This window comes from Dromiciops gliroides, chromosome 3, assembly GCF_019393635.1.
Source record: "Dromiciops gliroides isolate mDroGli1 chromosome 3, mDroGli1.pri, whole genome shotgun sequence".
Lineage (NCBI taxonomy): Eukaryota > Metazoa > Chordata > Mammalia > Microbiotheria > Microbiotheriidae > Dromiciops > Dromiciops gliroides.
In genome coordinates this window covers 511,156,450-511,175,340 of record NC_057863.1, presented here as the reverse complement: position 1 = coordinate 511,175,340, position 18,891 = coordinate 511,156,450, and the positions used below count along the sequence as shown (strand labels likewise).

The 18,891-nt window shown below is 42.1% G+C and overlaps 1 protein-coding gene across 3 annotated transcripts in view; it reads left to right on the top strand.

The window, feature by feature from the left end:
* The first annotated feature begins 1,517 nt into the window (after positions 1-1,517).
* The window catches only part of SMCO4 (single-pass membrane protein with coiled-coil domains 4), an 84,777-nt gene continuing 67,403 nt past the window's right edge, over positions 1,518-18,891 (top strand). Inside the window, exon 1 of one of the 3 annotated variants that reach the window (XM_043991014.1) lies at positions 1,518-1,655. The gene's annotated coding sequence lies outside the window, so the exon portion shown is untranslated. The remainder of the gene's footprint in view (positions 1,656-18,891) is intronic. The other 2 variants (XM_043991013.1, XM_043991015.1) reach the window with 2 other exon arrangements.

Sequence of the window (18,891 nt, the reverse complement as noted above, 5' to 3'; positions counted from 1 at the left end):
ATAGACTTGATTCTGCTCAGCAATACAATGGCCCAAGATAGTACCAAAGGATTCATGATGGAAAATGCTCTCCAAACCCAGGAAAAAAAAAAAAGCACTGTTGAATCTGGATGCAGATCGAACCATACTATTTCTATTGTTTTGTTGTTGTTGTTGTTTTTCTTTTTGAGGTTTTTCCTTTTTGCTCTGATTCTTCTTTCATTACATGACTAATGCAGAAATATGTTTAATGTGATTGTACATATATAACCCATATCAGATTACTTGCTGTCTTGGGGTGGGGGAGGGAGGGGAGGGAGAAAAATTTGAAACAGAAATCTTATAAAAACAAATGTTGAAAACTCTCTCTACATGTAACTGGAAAATAATAAAATATTTATATGGAAAAAAATAAATGCTAGTTCATTGAGTGACCCTCCTCCTTACCACTCCCTGGCTTCACAGACTTCGTTCAAATTCCAACTAAAGTTCTACAGATGGCACAGTGAATAGTGTGATGGCCTTGGAATGAGGGAGACTGATTTTTACTGAGTTCAAATCTCACCTTAGATACTTTGTCATTTAAACCTGTTGGCCTGTTTCCTCAACTGTAAAATGAGCTGGAGAAGGAAATAGCAAACCACTCCAGTATCTTTGCCAAGAAAACCCTAAATGGAGTCAGGTAGGGTCAGATAGGACTGAAAACTGAACAACAACGAAAAGTTCTTCCTTCTAAAAGAAGTCTTTTTTTTCCTGTCTTCTTTAGTGTCTTTCCTCTGAGAATAATTTATCCCATATATGTATATGTTGTTGTATATATGTATATATATTGTTTATGCATAATTGTTTGCATGCTGTCTTCCTCATTAGACTGTGAGCTCCTTGAGGGCAGGAATCCTTTGGTTTTTGCTTTTCTTTGTATCCCTAGGGCTTAGCACCATGCCTTGGCACAGTTAGCCCTTAAAATGCTAGTTGACTGACTATTTGCCGTTACTCTTACATGACAATCTACCTCCTGCCTCCTGCTTTTTGCACAAGCCATCTCTCATGCCTGGAATTCACTCCTTCCTCACAGCAGCCTGGCTTCCTTCAAAGCTCCGCTCCAGAGCCTACTTATGCCCATCCCCCCAAATTACTTTCGACTTAGTTTGTAAAGATTTTAAGATTAATTATCTACAAATATGTTATTTCCCCTATGAATAGTGTTCATTTTTGTCTTTACTTCCTGTGTCACACATAGTAGGTGCTATTAAATGAATGAATGGATGGATGAACGGTTGTTTGTACCAACGGTTACTGCTAGATTTCTAATGATATTTAATTTTTTTCAAGTGACTGCTGGGTGCTCCTGTTGGGGGGAGGGAGGGAGACAGACAGACAGACAGACAGACAGAAAGGAAGAAGGTGGACACGACTGGAGGGGTGGCGAAAGCCGGGGACGAGGAGGAGGAAGAGGAAGAGGGCCAGGGAGGAGGGAGAGGGAGGAGCGCCAGCCGCCCCTAGGGCTGGGAGCCGGGTTAGGGTTAGGGGGCGGAAGATCCCGTTTCCCAGCAGCAGAGGGCGCCTCTTGCTCCCGTGTCCAGCCTGCTGGGGCTGGGGAGAAGAGAGGGAGCTAAAGCACGAGCGGCTCCTGCCACGTATTCCTCCCGGCCGCGGCGGTGAGGCAGGAAGCCGAGGTGAGAGTGGTGTCGGCGGCTACGCCGAGGGGACTGACCCAGCGGGAAGACCCGGAGGCAGGGGCTAGGGTGCGCGGCGTAGGGGCCGGCCCGGGACCTCCTCTCTCCGGTCCCCCTCTCCTCCCGGAGCCCAATCCCGGGCTTGCAATCCTCCGGCAGTTCCCGACCCGCCTGCGGGGCTGCCTAGCGGGCTGAACTCTGAGCCCCGAGAAGGAAGGAAGGGGCCGGGAGAGGACGCGTCCCCGCCCGTCCCGGCTCAGGAAGTGCGGCCGGGGCCGCCCCGAGAGCGAGCGGGAAGCGGGCAAGGGAGCCGGAGCCGGAGCCGGAGCCGGAGCCGGAGCCGGAGCCGGAGCCGGAGCGTGGCGTGGGGAGGCGGGGGAAAGTTGGGGCGGAGGGGGAGCTCGGAGCGGGCCGGGGCTGTGGGGAAGGAGGCTCGGGCTTGCGGCGGGAGAAGGTAGAAGGGGAGGTGGGGTGCAGGGTCGCGGCGTGGGAGTTGGGGCCGTACATCGCCGGAGTTTGGGGAGGGGGTCACCTTTGGGCAGGACGGAGTCGGGGCTGGGGAGGGGGCGGTAGCAGAAGTCAGGAGCCGGGAGCATCTGGAAGCGTTCGCTGGGTCCGAGCAGTGCCGGAGGCGAGCCTGGCTGCAAGTTTGGGTCATGGGGAGATGTGGGAGGGTCAGCTCCTCGTGGCCCACGCTGCTTCATACTGACTCCAGGAAGGAAGTGACCTCTGGTCGGCTTAGGGGCCGAGACCTGTGAAGGACAGAGAGCTGGGGAGGGAGAATGGACCTTAGCCTCCACCTGCTCCCTCCACACCAACCCCCTCTCTGCTTGTGCCATGTGGGGAGTTCTTGCCAGTCTTCGAGTGGATGTCAGTGTTGGGGTTTGATCCCAAGCAATCTCCCTAAAAAAGTGCCTTGTATATAAAAAGGGTACTTGTATAGAGAGGAAGCCAAGTTAGTAGTTGAGAGCGGGCCTCTAAGCAAACTAAGAGTGGGTTAACAGTTTGTGGTTACCTCTTTTTTCTCTACTATTACCTCACTGCAAATACTCCTGTGGTGCTTAATCCTCCTAGACTACAATCCTTTATCCTTGGGGAAGTTCGAACCAATTTGAATGGGTAAGACTTTAAGGAAGGCTCAGAGTTTAATAGGATTAGACTGCTTGAAAATCTACTCATCTTTCACTACCTTGTCCCATCACCCTCATATCTTTTCCATGCTGTGGTTAACCTGGACATAACAGGGTCAAAACATTATTTTAATGAAATTTCTCCTTTACACATCAGCAACTTCTATAGCCCCAAAGATCCACTTGAGGTTTTCTATTCTAGTGTTGGTTAGGGTCATCTTTGGAGTAAGTTGCTGCTCAGTTCTTTTATACGATTGTCTTTGATCAGGTTATTTCAGCAACAAGTGGTTCTGAAAATTTGGTTTCCATGAACCTGTTTCATACCTTATGAGAGTAGAAGTGAAAGGTGTTGGCTTTTTTCAGTGTGCTGGGGAGACCTAGATTCAACTTCGAGTCTGGGTCTTGCCACTATCAGTGCTTGCCTGGACCAGGCACTTTCTTGTCTCCCTCCCCCATTAGATTGTGAGCACTTCCAGTGCTTTTTGCTTTTTGTATCCCCCAGCGCTTAGCACGGTGCCTAATGGTGCTTCATAAATGATTATTAACTGACTACTTAGTTTCTTCATCTGTAAAATGATAGAAAGTCTCTAGGGTCTCTTCCAGCTTCAAAATCATGTCATCCTGATGAGGGCTGGAATGGGTTCCTGTGTAATCTCCTTCCTTGGAGAACTTTTAAAAATGATTCTAGATCAATCGTGCAAATCAAATTCCTGGCTTGCAACTGCAAAGAAATGTGGATAGGCTTAAGAGGAAAGTCTGGAGGCAAGAGAGGCTATATATAGCAGGAGTGGAAAATTCAGCCCATAGGGTTTCCAGAGGTTAAGTGACTTGTCCACTGTTAGTGAGTTAGTGGTAGGGCCATGATGGGAACTTATGGCTTTGGATTCTTAAGCATAGTGGTCCCTGTGATTTCGTACCTATCTCACTTGATTGTCACAACAATAGCATGGGGCAACGGAAGGAAGATAAATTCGAATCCAGGAGGCTAAATTCAAGGCCTTCAGGGGCTATTGACTAGCAGTGGCACATCCATTGAATCTTGTCACCAAAATAGGCCTGTTTCCCTCTTTGTAAAATGTGATGGGGTTGGATCTGATGAGCCCTCAGGTCCTCTTCAACCATATGATTTTTTTAAAGTCCTATGACAGAGGCAGGGTAAATATTTTTATTTCTATTTTACCAGTACCTCTTAAGCATCTTAGAAGTTGTGACTTGCCCAGAGTTACACAACCAGTGGCTCTGGGATTTGAGCCTAGATCTTCTAACTCCTACTCTAGTTTCTCTTTATACTTTGAGCATTTACTTCCCAGGCTTGTTGCAAGCATAAAATGATAAAGTATATGTAAAGTGCTTTGTAAACCTCAAATATATGTGTGTGTGTGTGTAGAGAGAGATACATATATACATGTATGTATATACCACATATATACACATACACAAACATATAGGTACATATGTATGGTGGGTGAGTGTGCACATGATCGATCTTTGGATTATAAGCTCTTTGAGGGCAGGAGTTTCTTTTGCCTCTTTTTGTAGCCCCAGTTCTTAGGAAAGTTCCTGACACATAGTGAGTGCTTAATGTTTATTGCTTGATTTCTTGGCATATATCTATGTGTGTGTATATATATATATATATATATATATATATATATATATAATATATCTATGTGTGTGTATATATATATATAATATATCTATGTGTGTGTATATATATATATAATATATCTATGTGTGTGTATATATATATATATAATATATCTATGTGTGTGTATGTATATATGTATATGTATATATATAAATGTTAGCTTTTATGAGAGTGACTAAACATTTATTAAGAATGGAAAGGGGCGGTGGAGGCAGCTAGGTGATGCAGTGGATAAAGCACCAGCCCTGGATTCAGGAGGACCCGAGTTCAAAGCCAGCCTCAGACACTTGACACTTACTAGCTGTGTGACCCTAGGCAAGTCACTTAACCCTCAATGCCCCACCAAAAAAAAAAAAAGTATAAGAATGGAAAGGACAGCTCAACTCTTAGATACACATGTTGGAACACATAACATGGTATGTGTTCTGGCAGCCTAATGATTTTGGAGGAGGAAACATCTAAGGCTGGACTAGATGGCAGTTAGGTTGGCCTTGGTATTGTGATCTTCCCTGAAGGATGTCTGTATGAGCCCACACCACTTGTAGGGTTCTTTTTGAGTTGAGTAATTCTGTGATTCCAGTGAAAGGTAGGCACCTTGTACCTTTTTTCACCTTCATGCCCATTTTTCACCCTCACTTGGACAGTTATTGGTGGCTCCTGGTTCATTTGACATCTCTCAACCTCAGATCATCCTTTTCTGGTAGGTATGCACTGGGAGAAAACGAGTGTAGTGAAAAGCAAGCATACAAATAATAAAAGAGAGCATGAGGCAGCATTATTTTCCCTTCTCTTGAGTGGGAGGAAGAGCTGAGGTTCAGGTTTATTTCCCTGAACCAAGTGCTTTTGGCGGTGGTTGTTAAGTCACTTTAAAAAATAAATACTCTGTTTAACCAAATCCATTTCAGTAATCCATTTTTGCTGGCTCTTGGAAATTGCAGTTAGTCATGCTTTAGTCTGTGTTTTCAAAGGTAGTGGTAGAATTATAGCCTCTACCCACTGGTTTTAGTAAATATTTGACTTGTTAGCCTAAGTTTTACAATGTTTAATTTATAAAATTTACTTTGATCCATAGTGCTAGAAAATTGATCAATCAAACAGAAGTGAAGGAACAGGTGTGTGTGTGTGTGTGTGTGTGTGTGTGTGTGTGTGTGTGTGTGAGAGAGAGAGAGAGAGAGAGAGAGAGACCAAATTTAAGGGGTAGCTAAGATGTAGAAGTGTTGAATTTGATAGGGACAGGAAGACTTGGGTGCAAAAACCACTTCTGACACCCCATGCCACTGTGGGAAAGTCCTTTCTCTGGTCATGACTCCTCTATAAAATGAAGATTAGATGACCCCGCAAGGTCTTTCATTTGAGGCTCTAAGATATAATAGTCATTAGAGCAGTGTTATTTTACTGTTTCCACAGGGGGCTGTAATGGGACTTTGGGACATATGGTAGCAAATTTTGTTGCCCTGGTAAATGAACCCAATTATTGCCTTAAGCACACAAACGTAAATTTCTGACTTTGTCAATATCTATTTATTCAGCTTTTAAAATCACATCTTTTACAGGAGTGCCCCAGGGCACAAGTCCAGAAAGCTGATACATTAATTATAATAAGTAAAACATCACAGAACAACAACTAACAATTTCACCTAATAAAATAGAAAAAAACCAACAACATGGTAGTCTACTGATTGTGGAAGACCACACAGAATAAATGGGAGATCTTATACAGGTAGAAACAATAAGTTTTATTCTATAAAGCACCTTCCGCCCATTCCTCTGGACTCCAACTTGACAAACCTCTCCCCTTCCTTATGGAAATGAGCAAAGATTGTGGTTTAATCCTTCTTCCTTTGAGCTTAGTTTTTACAGTTTGAAGGTCCAATCAATTAACTGACATTTTTATAGCCCCTACTATGTGAGAGGTACCCTGCTGGATGCTAAGAATACAATCAAAATAGCATTAATTCCCATGCTGTGCCTCTCACCCCAATTCCCTTATGGTAACACCTCACTGATGAATACTTTGGGAAATACTTACAAATAGGTAATTACTTTTTTCCTTGTGACTTTATCACTCCAGCCCACGGCCCAGGAACATTTGTTGGGGGCAGGGAAAGGAGGGTGGAGGGCAGGGAGGAAGGGTTAAATTTGACCCAGCAAATTCAGGAGGCATTGATCCAGTGCTTGAGTAGACACATAGTGGAAGAGAGACCTCCATCTTCCAGATACATATAAATACAAATATTTGGACACAGTGTGTAAGGCTTGAAAATAAACACTTTGTCTTAGTAAGGGGAATTGGGAAAAGAAGGCAAAATTGATTTCTGCCATGCATAAACTATTCTGTATCTCTCCCTCTCTTGAATAATTGAATATTTCCTAAACTTGATCTTTGGTCTCTTCATTTTCTGGCTTTTCTATTCTGAAACTCTCCCTGGTGGAGGGAGAGAACTCGGAAAGGGGAGGGGGCAATGTTCCAATCAGTCCACAAGCTTTTATTAAATACCTACTGTGTGTTAGACCCTGTGTTAGGCACTGAGCATGTAGAGACAAAAGAGAATGGTCCTCAAGGAACTTATTCTTTTGGGGTAAGGGGAGAGAAGAACAAATATATAAGTGTATGGTGGGGGGAAAGTACATTTATAAGAATGTATGGGCAGCTAGGTGATGCAGTGGATAGAGCACTGGCCCTGGAGTCAGGAGGACCTGAGTTCAAATCTGGCCTCAGACACTTAACACTTACTAGCTGTGTGACCCTGGGCAAGTCACTTAACCCCAATTGCCTCACAAAAAAAAAAAAAAAGAATGTATGAGATCCTTGAGAGTAGGACAGTTTTTACTTTCTTTGTATCCCCAGTTTTTAGCACAGCACATGGAATATTTTAAGTATTGAATAAATTTTTGATGCCAAATACATATATATGTGTGTATATCTATATCTATATCTATATCTATATCTATATCTATATCTATATCTATATCTATATCTATATATCTATATCTATATATGTATGTGGCAAGACATACATATGTATGTGTGTGCATATATGTATATATGGCTATATAACAAGTTACTTTTCTTGGTAGGGGGAGCCCCTAACAATGGGGGGAAGGTGGATGTTGGATCAGGAAACACCTTCTTTCTTGGTAGTAGCTCTTGAGCTGCTCTTGGAAGGCAGGTAAAAATTCTACAAAATGGAGGTAAAGAAGTTGTACGTTCCATATATGGGGAACAACCTGTGCGAATACATTGATATGGGCACAGAACAGTGAGAAGGGTGTTTTGACTGGAGCTTATGAAGGGGAGTAATATTGGGAAAGGAACGGAAGGGAATAAGCATTTATTAAACTCCTGCTATGTATGTGCCACGCACTGTGCTGAGCACTGTACACATTTTATCTCATTTGATATATAATAAGGATGGAAAGTTAGGTTGGGTCACAGTTGCAGAGGGTATAAATCCCAAACAAGGGCATCTATTTGTATGTCCTCTCCAACCTTAGTGTGAAGCCTCATTATTTCAAGGGGATGATCTCTGGGTTCCTTATGTATGCCAATAGAGCATAAGCTCTGGTGAGACCAAATTGGAAAGGTTTCAGTTCTACCTGCCCCATGATAAACTGTGTTTGTTCAAAGCCTAGCTGCTTTCAGAATAGCCCATGCTCAGAGGGTGATGAATTTTTCCTCCAGGACAACTTTTGGAGACCATCTATGAAATTATAGAGGGGTTAAGGAGCTGTATAGGTAGAGGTAGGACCCCTGTTAACAAGTGCACATCCCTGAAGTATGGAAGAACTGGAAAAAACTTCCTATTTATAATAGTACTTTGCCTTGCCGGCAGGGCGGATGGGGTACTAGTCTTGAAAAGAGGAAGACCTGGCTTCAGATCCCACCTTAGACTCTTAAAACTTGTGTGATGCTAGGCAAGTCACTTAATCATTCTGTGTCTTAGTTTCTTTTGCTGTAAAATGAGTGACTAGGTCTAGGGTCTTTTCCAGCTCCATATCTCTGATAATATGATGCTAAGCTTTGTAGTTTGACCCATATCTGAACAACAATCTGTGGTGTTCAGAGTGCTGAAACATACATATCTTATTTGAGGCTTTTAACACTCCCATTAGGGGAGGAAGACAGGGCAGCTGTTCCCTGTGTGCTAGAGGAGAGGAAAGGCAGTAGTGGGACAGGTAAGGGAGAGTAGGTTGGCATGTTAGCACTGTCTTCTAATACCTCTACAATGCCTTCCTCCTTCAAATCTTTTTGGTAAGTAAAGAACATTCAGTAAGTTTCACTAGACCCCTGGTGGAGAAATTGGGAACTTTAGAAAGATATGGGGTAATATTTCCTCCTTTGTAAAATGAGGGTGATGCTCTATTCCAGGGATTCTTAACCATTTTTTTGGTCATTGATCTCTTTGGCAGTTAAGTGGTACAGTGGATAGTGTCAGGCCTGGAAATCAGTTACACTTGAGTTCAAATCTGGCCTTAGATGCTTACTAGCTGTGTGACCCTGTCCAAGACACTTAACCATTTGCCTCAGTTTCCTCATCTGTAAAATAAGCTGGAAAAGGAAATGGCAAACCACCTAATTATCTTTGCCAATGAAACCCCAAATGGGGTCACAAAGTTGAATATGATGGAACAAAGACAGCTACCCTTCAGCAGTCTGGGAAAGCTTACACAGATCTCTTCTCAGAATCATATTTTTAAATGAAGGAAATGCTAAATTTCAGTTAAAGATTACTGAAAATAAAAATACTCCTCCCCTCCCCCCCCATCCAAGTTTGTGGATATCAGGTTAAGCCTTCAACTAGAGAATCTCTGAGATCCCTTCTATCAGGAAGGGCCCAGGATAGGAGATGATAGGACTGAGAGGATGGGGGAGAGAGAAGAGGGAAGATTCGAATGGGCAATCAGTGCAAGATGGGAGAATATTCCATGGCTGACATGCATATTAAAGGATTTTGTTAAATATTGGTATAATTTCCATCCAGCCCTATAGGCTTTCTCACAGTGCTTTGATGTTCTCATGTTAGAGGCAGATTTTGACTACTTGTGGTAGCATCATAAATGAGTTTCCACAATAAGTATGTATGCTGGGAAGGAAATTAAATTCCACTAGAGTGTTTGTTGTGACTGATGCCAGAATTTTGCTGAGAATTTTATTAAGATTCACTTAGTCTGTGAAAAGTGCTTCTTAGTTCTTTGGGTATTAATTAGGAAATAGTTAAAAATAAGAAATGTCTCTGTTTTGAGATGAGGGTTTGTTAATTTAATCTTCCTGAACCTTCGCGACAGATTGTAATTCCGATATGATTTACAATTTATTTAGTCAGTTTTATGGAGTCAGAGAACTCATTTAGCTCAGTCCCTTCATTTTACAGAGGAAGAAACTGAGACTTCTTCCTTGACTAATGAATTGGGTCTCTCTGGCTCAAGTCTCTTCAGTTCATTTTACACACTGATTGTTGCCAACAGGATTTTCCTTAGATGCCAATCTGGCTAGTTCACTCCCACTCAATAAACTTTGGTTGGTGCCTTTTGCCTCTAAAATCGAATGTAAATTCTTCTGTTTAGCTCTTAAAGGCCTTTGTATCTTGGCCCCAGATTATCTTTCCAGGCTTCTCATTACAGATTACTCCTTCTCTCATAGTCTGCTTTTTCTCTCTGTTGCTCACACACTACACTTCCTGTCTCCCTTCTTATCTCTGTACTTTTGCTTTGGCCATGTTCCACACCTGTAGTGCCCCTCCTCACTCTGTCTCACAGACCCCCTCTCTCTTCCTTCAGGGGAGAGTTTAGGCACCATCTTCTACAGGAATCCTCCCTAAGGCCTCTCAACTATTAGCATCCTCCCTTCCAAACAACTCTGGTTTAACTGCTTTGTATTTGTTCTCTTTATATTTATTCTGCCTATATTTGTTATCTCCTGCATCTCTCATAGAGAACAGGGATTATTTCATTCTTTTTATTTGTACCCTAAGCCCCAAGCCCAGAGCCTGGAACATGTTTGGTTGTTAAGTCATGTTCGACCCTCTTCATGATCCTGTGCACCATATTATCTATGTGGTTTTCTTGGCAAGGTTACTGGAGTGGTTTGCCATTTCCTTCTCCAGTGAATTAAGGCAAACAGAGATTAAGTGACTTGCCCAGGGTCACAAAGCTAGTAATTGTCTTAGGTCAAATTTGAACTCAGGTCTTCCTGACTCCAGAGCCAGCATTCTATCCATTGAGCCATCTAGCTGTGGTGTTTAATTAAAAAAAACAAAAACAATCTGCCTTTGCTGGCACATAGTAGGTGCTTGATTAGAGAAAAAAAGCTTGTTGATTGCTTTTTTGTCCAAGGTAACATAGGGGAGTAAGTGGCAGTGCCCTAGAATGTGAATCCTTGTCTTCTGCCTCCATCTTTCTTTTTTTCCTTCCTTCCCCCTCCCCCAGCATTTTTAATGACTTTATTTTAAATTCTTCCCGATTTTATTTCACAATGTGTATGCTTGAACCTGGTTCAACTTTTACTTGTCATTTCTGTTTTGACCTGGTCCTCGGGGGCCTCTTTGTGTAGATTTCCTTTGGAGACAAGAATAATCTTGGGTAACCTTTGATTTTTTTTTTTTTTTGACACAAGGTAATTGGGATTGCCACTTGCTCTTTGGCCCCTACCACTCTTTCCCAACCCAGGCTGGGTGGCCCCAGGCTTTAATTTTTGGTTAACTTTTGAGCAGGTACAGAGCATTTTATCATTGCCTTACTCAACCTGTTCTGGGTTTTGTAAAGTGAAAGTCAGGGACGGGTGGTTTTTTTATTTTTGTTTTTGTTTTTTGTTGTTGTTGCTTTTGTTTTTTTACTGTGTAATAAAAGCTGAGCATTTTATGTCTTCACTGGATATGGTCTCTGACTTCCAAGGGATCAGATAGTCTTTTTGCTCATGAATGGCGGCCAAGGTTCCTACCTCTTCATAAATGTGTTCCTAAATGAAGGCCAGTTGGTTACTTTGATGCTTTTCATTGAGTACATTTTTTTCCTATCACTAGGGCAGAGAATAGAAGTTTATCATGTTTTTAAATCCTCTTTATTATTAAGGTACTATTTGTGCTTGCATATAAATATATACATGGAAAACTAGAAAAGCAGTCATCTATTTTTTTCATGGGGTCATAAATCTACAGGTGGAAATGAGAGAAATGATGATTTCTTTCTTGAATCTGGACCAAGGTTTTTCCCCTTTTGTATTTCCTCATACAGAAATCAACCAGTGTGGGAAATTTTTCTTAGAGATTTACCCAGACAGGATGGCTAAGATCTAATCAAAGACAGTAAAAGAAATTCTAAGTCTAGGCAAATAGCTGGATTCCTGCTCTTTGTGTTTGACTAAGACAGGTCTATGGAAATGTGGATTCTCCCTTTGGTCAGCCAGGTGGTATGGAAATTGATAAGTCTCTTTGACCAAGATTTGGATGCTCATTGTCAAGTACCTCAGACCTTATTATTGTAATATAGCCCATCTCTCATTGTATAGTATTCATTCTCATTAATTGTTAGCCAATCAGAGCTGATTGCCATCCTTGGAACACCTACCTTTCCAAGGATGGCTTCCATGGGGGGAGGTGTCTTTGGCATTTGAGTGCCACTCAACCCTTTTACCAATATCATGCTAGCATCATTAATAAAATGATTAATTACCCAGAAACTATGTCTGTCGAAGGGACTTCACACAGGCCAATTTACTCTACTCGATGCTTCTCCCTTCACCCATTTTACTGTAGAGGGAACTGAGACCCATGGGGTTTAAATAATACTTTCCCCAGGTCACACAGGTAGTAAGTATCCAACACAAGATTTAAACCCAGGTCTTTTCATTCCTCCCATTGTATCCCATTGCCTCCTTTCCTCATCATTGCTGTTTAGGTAGAAAATCCATTTCAAGCTCTTGGTTAAGTTTGGATTCAGTTTTCTGTGTGTGAAAAGATTCTGGGCTGCTGGCCCAGGTTGAGGTTCTTTGAGCAGTTAGCTTCAGGGCTGCCAGGCTTCTGTTGGACCTCCTTTGTCCTGTTGTCGTCCCCCCACCCCCACCCCCTTCTTCAAGAATTGGCTTTATTGTCATGTGGAAGATGTATTTTTTTGTCCTTTTCCCCTCCCCTTGGTGAGGCAATCCAATCAAAGGTAAAAACTATCCTGGTTGAATATAAATTTACATTGTTTACATGTAAACAGATCATCTACTTTCCTCTTCCCCCTCCTCTCTTGCCCCCCTCCCTTAGGGGTTACCACTCTCCTCCCTCTTCAAATAACTAAAATTTATTTTGTATTTGCTTGGTCTACTAAGATTGACTCTCTTCCCTTCCCTCATCCTGGGAGGTGCCCCCTCCCCAGGTAAACTCCTCTAGGGCAGGAGCTCTTTCCCTTTTTGCTGTTCTTTGTTTCCCTAGCATCTATCCAGGTGCCTGGCAAGCAGTAGATCCTTAGAAACTGTTTGTTGAATTTAATGGTAATGAGAACAACCACAATAATAAGTAGCATTTATATAGTGCCTACGGTGTGGCAGGCACTGTGTTAAGCTCATTAAGCAATATTATTTCATTTGATCCTCACAACAGCCTTGGCAGGTAGGCGTTTTTATGATTATTCCCATCTTACAGGTGAGGAAACTGAGGTAAACGGGTTAGGTGACGTGCTCATTCACACAGCTAGTAACTGTCTGTGGCTGGATTTGAACTCTGGCCTTCTGATTCTAGGTCTAGTGCTCTATCCATTTCGCCACCTAGATGAAGAAACAAAGGTCAACACAGACACCTCATCAAGTATTTATTAAGCATCTACTATGTGCAAGGCACTGTGCTAACTGCTGGCAGATGGAAAGGCAAAAAAAAGATCCCTGCCCTCAAGGGGCTTACCATCTAATAGGGAAGACAGCATTCAAACAAATATGTTCAGAGAAGATACATACAAAATAGATTGGAGAACCTCTCAGAGAGAAGGTACTAGAAGCTTCTTGTTTACTTGAGCCGGAGAGAAGTTAACCAACTTGCTCAGGGTCACACAGCTATTATGTGTTTGAGATTGTACTAGATGACCTCTATTGTCTTTTCATCTATCATCCTATGAAGTGGCACATGAGTTCAGTTTTGAAGGAAGCCAGGGGATTCCAGAAAGTGAAGGCAATATATTCTAATTATGTAGGGTAGCTTTTGCTAAGACCCAGAGTTAAGCTACTGAATAGCAAGGTCTTCCTGATTCCAGGCCCATTGCTAATGGGTGGCAGGCTTTGAACAAGTGGAGCTATGGACAAAGCAAAAGGACCAAGCTTGGAAAGGTCAGAATAAGAAAAGAGGATGGCAAGTGGTTTAGTTCACCTGAATCTGGGTGTCATTACTCCTGGTTTTGTCTTCTAAGGTGAAACAGAACAAGTCTGATCCCTCCTTTATTGGACAGAGGCTTTAAACCAAGATCCCAATCTCGAGATTACTGTCATAGTCCAGGTTCAAGAGGACAAGGGACTAGGTGTGGCCACTAGTCCACAAAGGTGGTAGCCATGTGAGTAGAGAGAAGGGGGCAAGATAAGTTCAGGAGTATGGTAGCTGGGAGGCAAGATAAAATCAGGAATATGGAGACTAGGAGGGAAGAAAGCCTAGCTGTTGAGTACAAGGAGGGCAGAATTGAGGATAATTAGGGATTTCTTGTTGAGACTCTTGGCTTCTTCTAGGCCATTCTGAAACTTTTTGTTTTCAGGGCTCCTTTCTGTGCTTAAAAAATTATTTTGGACCTCAAAGAACTTTTATTCATGTAGGTTTAATCAATATCCACTGTATTAAAAATTAAAATATGTTAGTATTGTCATGGCAATAGTTTTACCCTTTCTTAGCTCTTAAAAGGGTCTTGTGGTCCAAGGACCACATTTTTGAGAACCACTCCTCTAGTTCAGTCCTAGGTGAATAGTTTGTAAATCAGACTTATCTTTGAAGGGGGTGGGGGTGGGGGGGAGAGTGAGCTCTTGGAAGATGTTCTTCCCCATAGTTTTTACCTTTGAAGGAAGTGAAGCCATAGAAAGCATGAAGAAATTTGCCCAGAGAGCTATATCAATTCTGTGTCAGAACAGAAAATAGAAAAGACTTCACATTATGAACTTTCAGATCTGGGAGAGGCCTTAGAAATTATCTAGACCAAACTCCTCCTCCCCACCCTCCCCCTGCCCCCAGGAACATTTCAGAGGTGAGGGAACTGAGATTGTGACTTGTCTGAGATCACATAGGATCAGGGTGTCCTCAGTCCCAGGAGGTTATGTGCAAAAAGCATTATTTTGGGTGTAACTCGCTTGCTACAGTGTTTATGAAAACTTGGAACTGAAGTCACACAAGTGCCACATTCAGACCAATCTGTCGTTCTATTGATGCTAATGTGTGTATTTTAGTCCATGGGATGTAAACTGTGAAAACGTTTTCATGCACGTGTTTATAATACATAATATGTTATTCACAGAAGCTTCTCACTAAGTGAGCTTCTCTTAATGTGCTGAAAAGATTTCTCAGCCTTGTGATGGTTATTTTCCCTTATCTGCTGGCCAGGTTTGGTTACATATTAGGCCATTTCCCCTCTTTAAGGGGATGCCACCTACCACAGTGCCTTTCACATAATAGGTACTTAAATAGTAACAATGGCTAGCATTTATATGCCTCTTTATATTATATGTTATATATGATCCTCACAACTATGCTGAAAGGTAGGTGCTATTATTGTGCCCCTTTTACAATAAGGAAAGTAGGCTAAGAGGTTGAGTTGCCCAGAGTCACACAGCTAGCTAGTTAATGTCTGAGGCAACATTTGAACTCAGGTCTTCCTGACTCCAAATTCAGTACTTTGTCTGGCACTACTGGTACACCACCTAGCTTCCTGATTAATTGAATTTAAATATCACTTTGAGGCCAAAGTAGCACTTTTGGGGTCAGTGATGTAGTTTTCACAGTTTAGTTTGTGGTTAGGAGGATCAAAGATCCTGCCACTTGAGTTCCAGGTAGGAGAACTAGGAACTGCTTTAGAAAGTTTTGTCAACTTTTGATGTATTGCCCAGAAGCTACAGTGTTGAAGTTCACAGAGAAGTCATGAGAAAGTGTGATGGGATAGCTTCAAAGGGAAGTGCCCCCTTCTCCGTCCTCATTCTAGCCTTCCATGACGACAAAGTCCCTTCCCAAGAATACGCTGCCCCAGATGGCAATCAGGGACAGCCTTTCATTTTCTGGAAACTTAATCCAGTCATCTAAGTATGTCTTTGTGCCATCATAATAGTGGTGACAATAAAAACAAGATCACAACAGGAATAAATGAGTCTTTCTAAACTGAATGGTGACAAAGCCCCACACCACACATATAAGGCCCCTAACAGATCTTTGTGAATTCAGCAAATAAACTGAGCTGGAATCAGAGAACAATCCCCTGGACGTGACATCAATCCATAAAACAAACAAACAAAACCCAAAATATAAAATGAAAAAGAAGAGTTTTTAGTAGATTTTGCAATTACCAGGTGGAGTGAAGAGCTTCCACATACAGACCCCAGGAAGAACTTAAAACCTTGTGATTACAGGATGAGGCATCCAAACCTTGTCAAAGGTTGTTCCATACAGGTCATCTCCAGGGTCCTTTCTGCTTTAGAATTGTCCTGAAGAGGCCTTCAGGGAGTTTACTGAACACGAGCTCACATAACAACACTCCTATTCATTACAGAAAGAAGGCTTTATCCACATGTGCAATAGTCCATCATTAAATATACAGTAATAATGGATGTAAGTAGTGCTTTGCCCTTGTACTAATTTGAACCCCATAAAAATGAGAAGGAAATAATAATGATAACAATAATAGTAACAGTGATTAGTATTGTTGAATGGTCACTTCAATGGTTCAAGGAACTGGGATTTCATTAAGGGTATATTTTTCACCTTTTAAAGAAATTAATTCAGGTTATTCACTGAAAGGTCAAATACTGAAACTGAAGCTTAAATACTTTGGCCACGTAATGACAAGACTGGGCTCATTGGAAACGACCCTGAGGTTGGGAAAGATTGAAGGCAAAAGGAAAAGGGCACAGTAGAGGATGAGATCCGCAGAGAGTGCCATGGAAACAATGAACATGGATTTGGACAGACTTGGAGAGATAGTGAAGGATAGAAGGGATTGCTGTGCTGTGGTGCATGGGGTTACAAAGAGTAGAACACGACCAAAAGACCAAACAACAACAACAACACAGTTTCCACCTATGCAGGCTGTGTTCCCTATACATCTCACTAAGTGACGATCTTTATGGCTCATTGTGGCAGAAAAGATTCATTTCTAAGATGGCCAGCCCTCTGGGGGCAAAGCTCCCTGAGCTTATCCAGACTGGTCCTTGGATCCCAGACGTACAGTCCATCACTGGGATCACATCAGCTTTCCAGTTTCTTTAGACACCTTTGAAGTCTGGGAATTTGAACAGAGGCCTGGATAATTTATGCTGTCTACAGTGTCTTCAGGCACTTTTTTTTTTTTAAGTTAAAATGTTGTTGCTATACAGAAACTTAACTGTTCCTTGAATTATTTTTTTCCATCTCAGTACCTTCTCACCCACCCACTCTTATTGAAACATAACTACATCACAAGTCTATAGCAGAGAGAAGGTAAACAGGTCCAGGCTCTAGGGAATGAGGAAAGCCATTAGAAAACTTCTCTCAAGCTACTGATCATTTGCTATGGCTCCAAGAAATCTCAGGGTCATTGTAGGAAGTTGCTATTCTTAGTTTCTCTGATTTTCCCTCGGCCCCCCCCCCCCCCCAATAAAGTCATGATACCATGAAAAATTTGAGTCACCTTCCTTGGATGGTAGGCAGTATTTGTTCTAAAATATATGAGGCAGGAAGTCAAGTGTAGCTGTGTCCTTTGAGAGGGTGAGTTAGAGAATAGTACAGCCTGACAGATAAGGTAAAAAAGATAGCGAGAGAGAGAGAGAGAGAGAGAGAGAGAGAGAGAGAGAGAGAGAGAGAGAGAGACAGACAGACTGATCAATCTCTCAAATTATAACAGGTAGGCAAAATTCAGCTAAAAACATTTATTAGTCTCCACTGTGTGCATAGAGTTCTGTGCTAAGTGGCAAGTTTAGCTGGCAGTCCCTGCCGTTACAGAGCTAATAGTCGATTAGGCCCATCTGATGCATGTACCAGTGATTCCCTATAGTACATTGTAGTAGATGATAATTGCATTAGAGCGGTACTGTGCAAAGTGATAGAGTGAGAGCTTTAAGTTTTCTCAATTCTTAATAATATTAACAACAAATATAAGTTTATGAAACATGTTATGTCTGTTATACCCTTTGAGCCTCACAACAAGTGGAAGATGGTAGGTGCCATAGGCATAAGCCCATTTTACAGATGAAAATAAGGCTGATTGCAGGCCCGGAGTCATCCAACTAGGATTTATAGACAATTATTCTTGACAGTGCTGCCTCATTCTTATGTGTGACAGAGGTGACAATCAATAACGTGAGCAACCAAATTTTAAAAAATAGACTGAAAATCTCCTCTCGGAATGTCCAGCCAATTTTCTTTGAGGCCTTTGCTGTAAGTAATGGCTGTGGAAACCTTAATTTTGCATTTTGCTGTGCTTCCCAATTTAAAATCTTTTTCTCATCCTGACATTTAATTTCTTCTTCAGGGCTTAAAGGGACAAAGTTAAATTTGTATGTTTAGCATGAACTGCCTGTTGGTGGGTCAAATTTCAGGACATCTCTAAACTTACTTTAAAAATAAAGCAGGGCCAAAACTCAGGTCCATTCAACAAGCATATACATTGTGCTATGTATTATGCTGGGAGGGGAGGAGTGCGGTGGTGGTGGAGGATGGGAATAGGAGTGAGGGTGGGGTGTTGTGGGGGAAATTGGTGGGGTTTTGGGGTAGGGGTTTGTGGTTTTCATTATATATGTTCTATTCCTCCCCTGCATTCAAAAAATCTGGATCTCCATATATCCAATTTTCAATCTCACAGGTTCTTAGGAATTCCCCTTTAAGGAATTACACCCTCAAGGGGCAGCTAGGCAGCCCAGTGGATAAAGCACTGGCTCTGGATTCAGGAGGACCTGAGTTCAAATCCAGCCTCAGACACTTGACACTTACTCGCTATGTGACCCTGGGCAAGTCACTTAACCCTCATTGCCCCACCAAAAAACATAAAACAAAACAAAAACAAATAAATAATTACTTCTCTTGCACACAAATCCAATTAGAATAAAATAATATTTTATTTAGGAGCTAGGGAAAGGAAACCAAGAGAGAAGTCCTTGGACTTCTCCTGGGGAGAAGGCATGGCACAGAGGCCTGGTTCTCTAAGATACCTATCTCCCAAGCAGGAGATAGGGAAATCCTTTTATAGAGGACCTTTGGGGTGATTATCTGACTTTGGAAAGTTCTCTTATTGGGGGAGGACTGAAACCCACTGGTGGTGTCTGTTGGGTAAG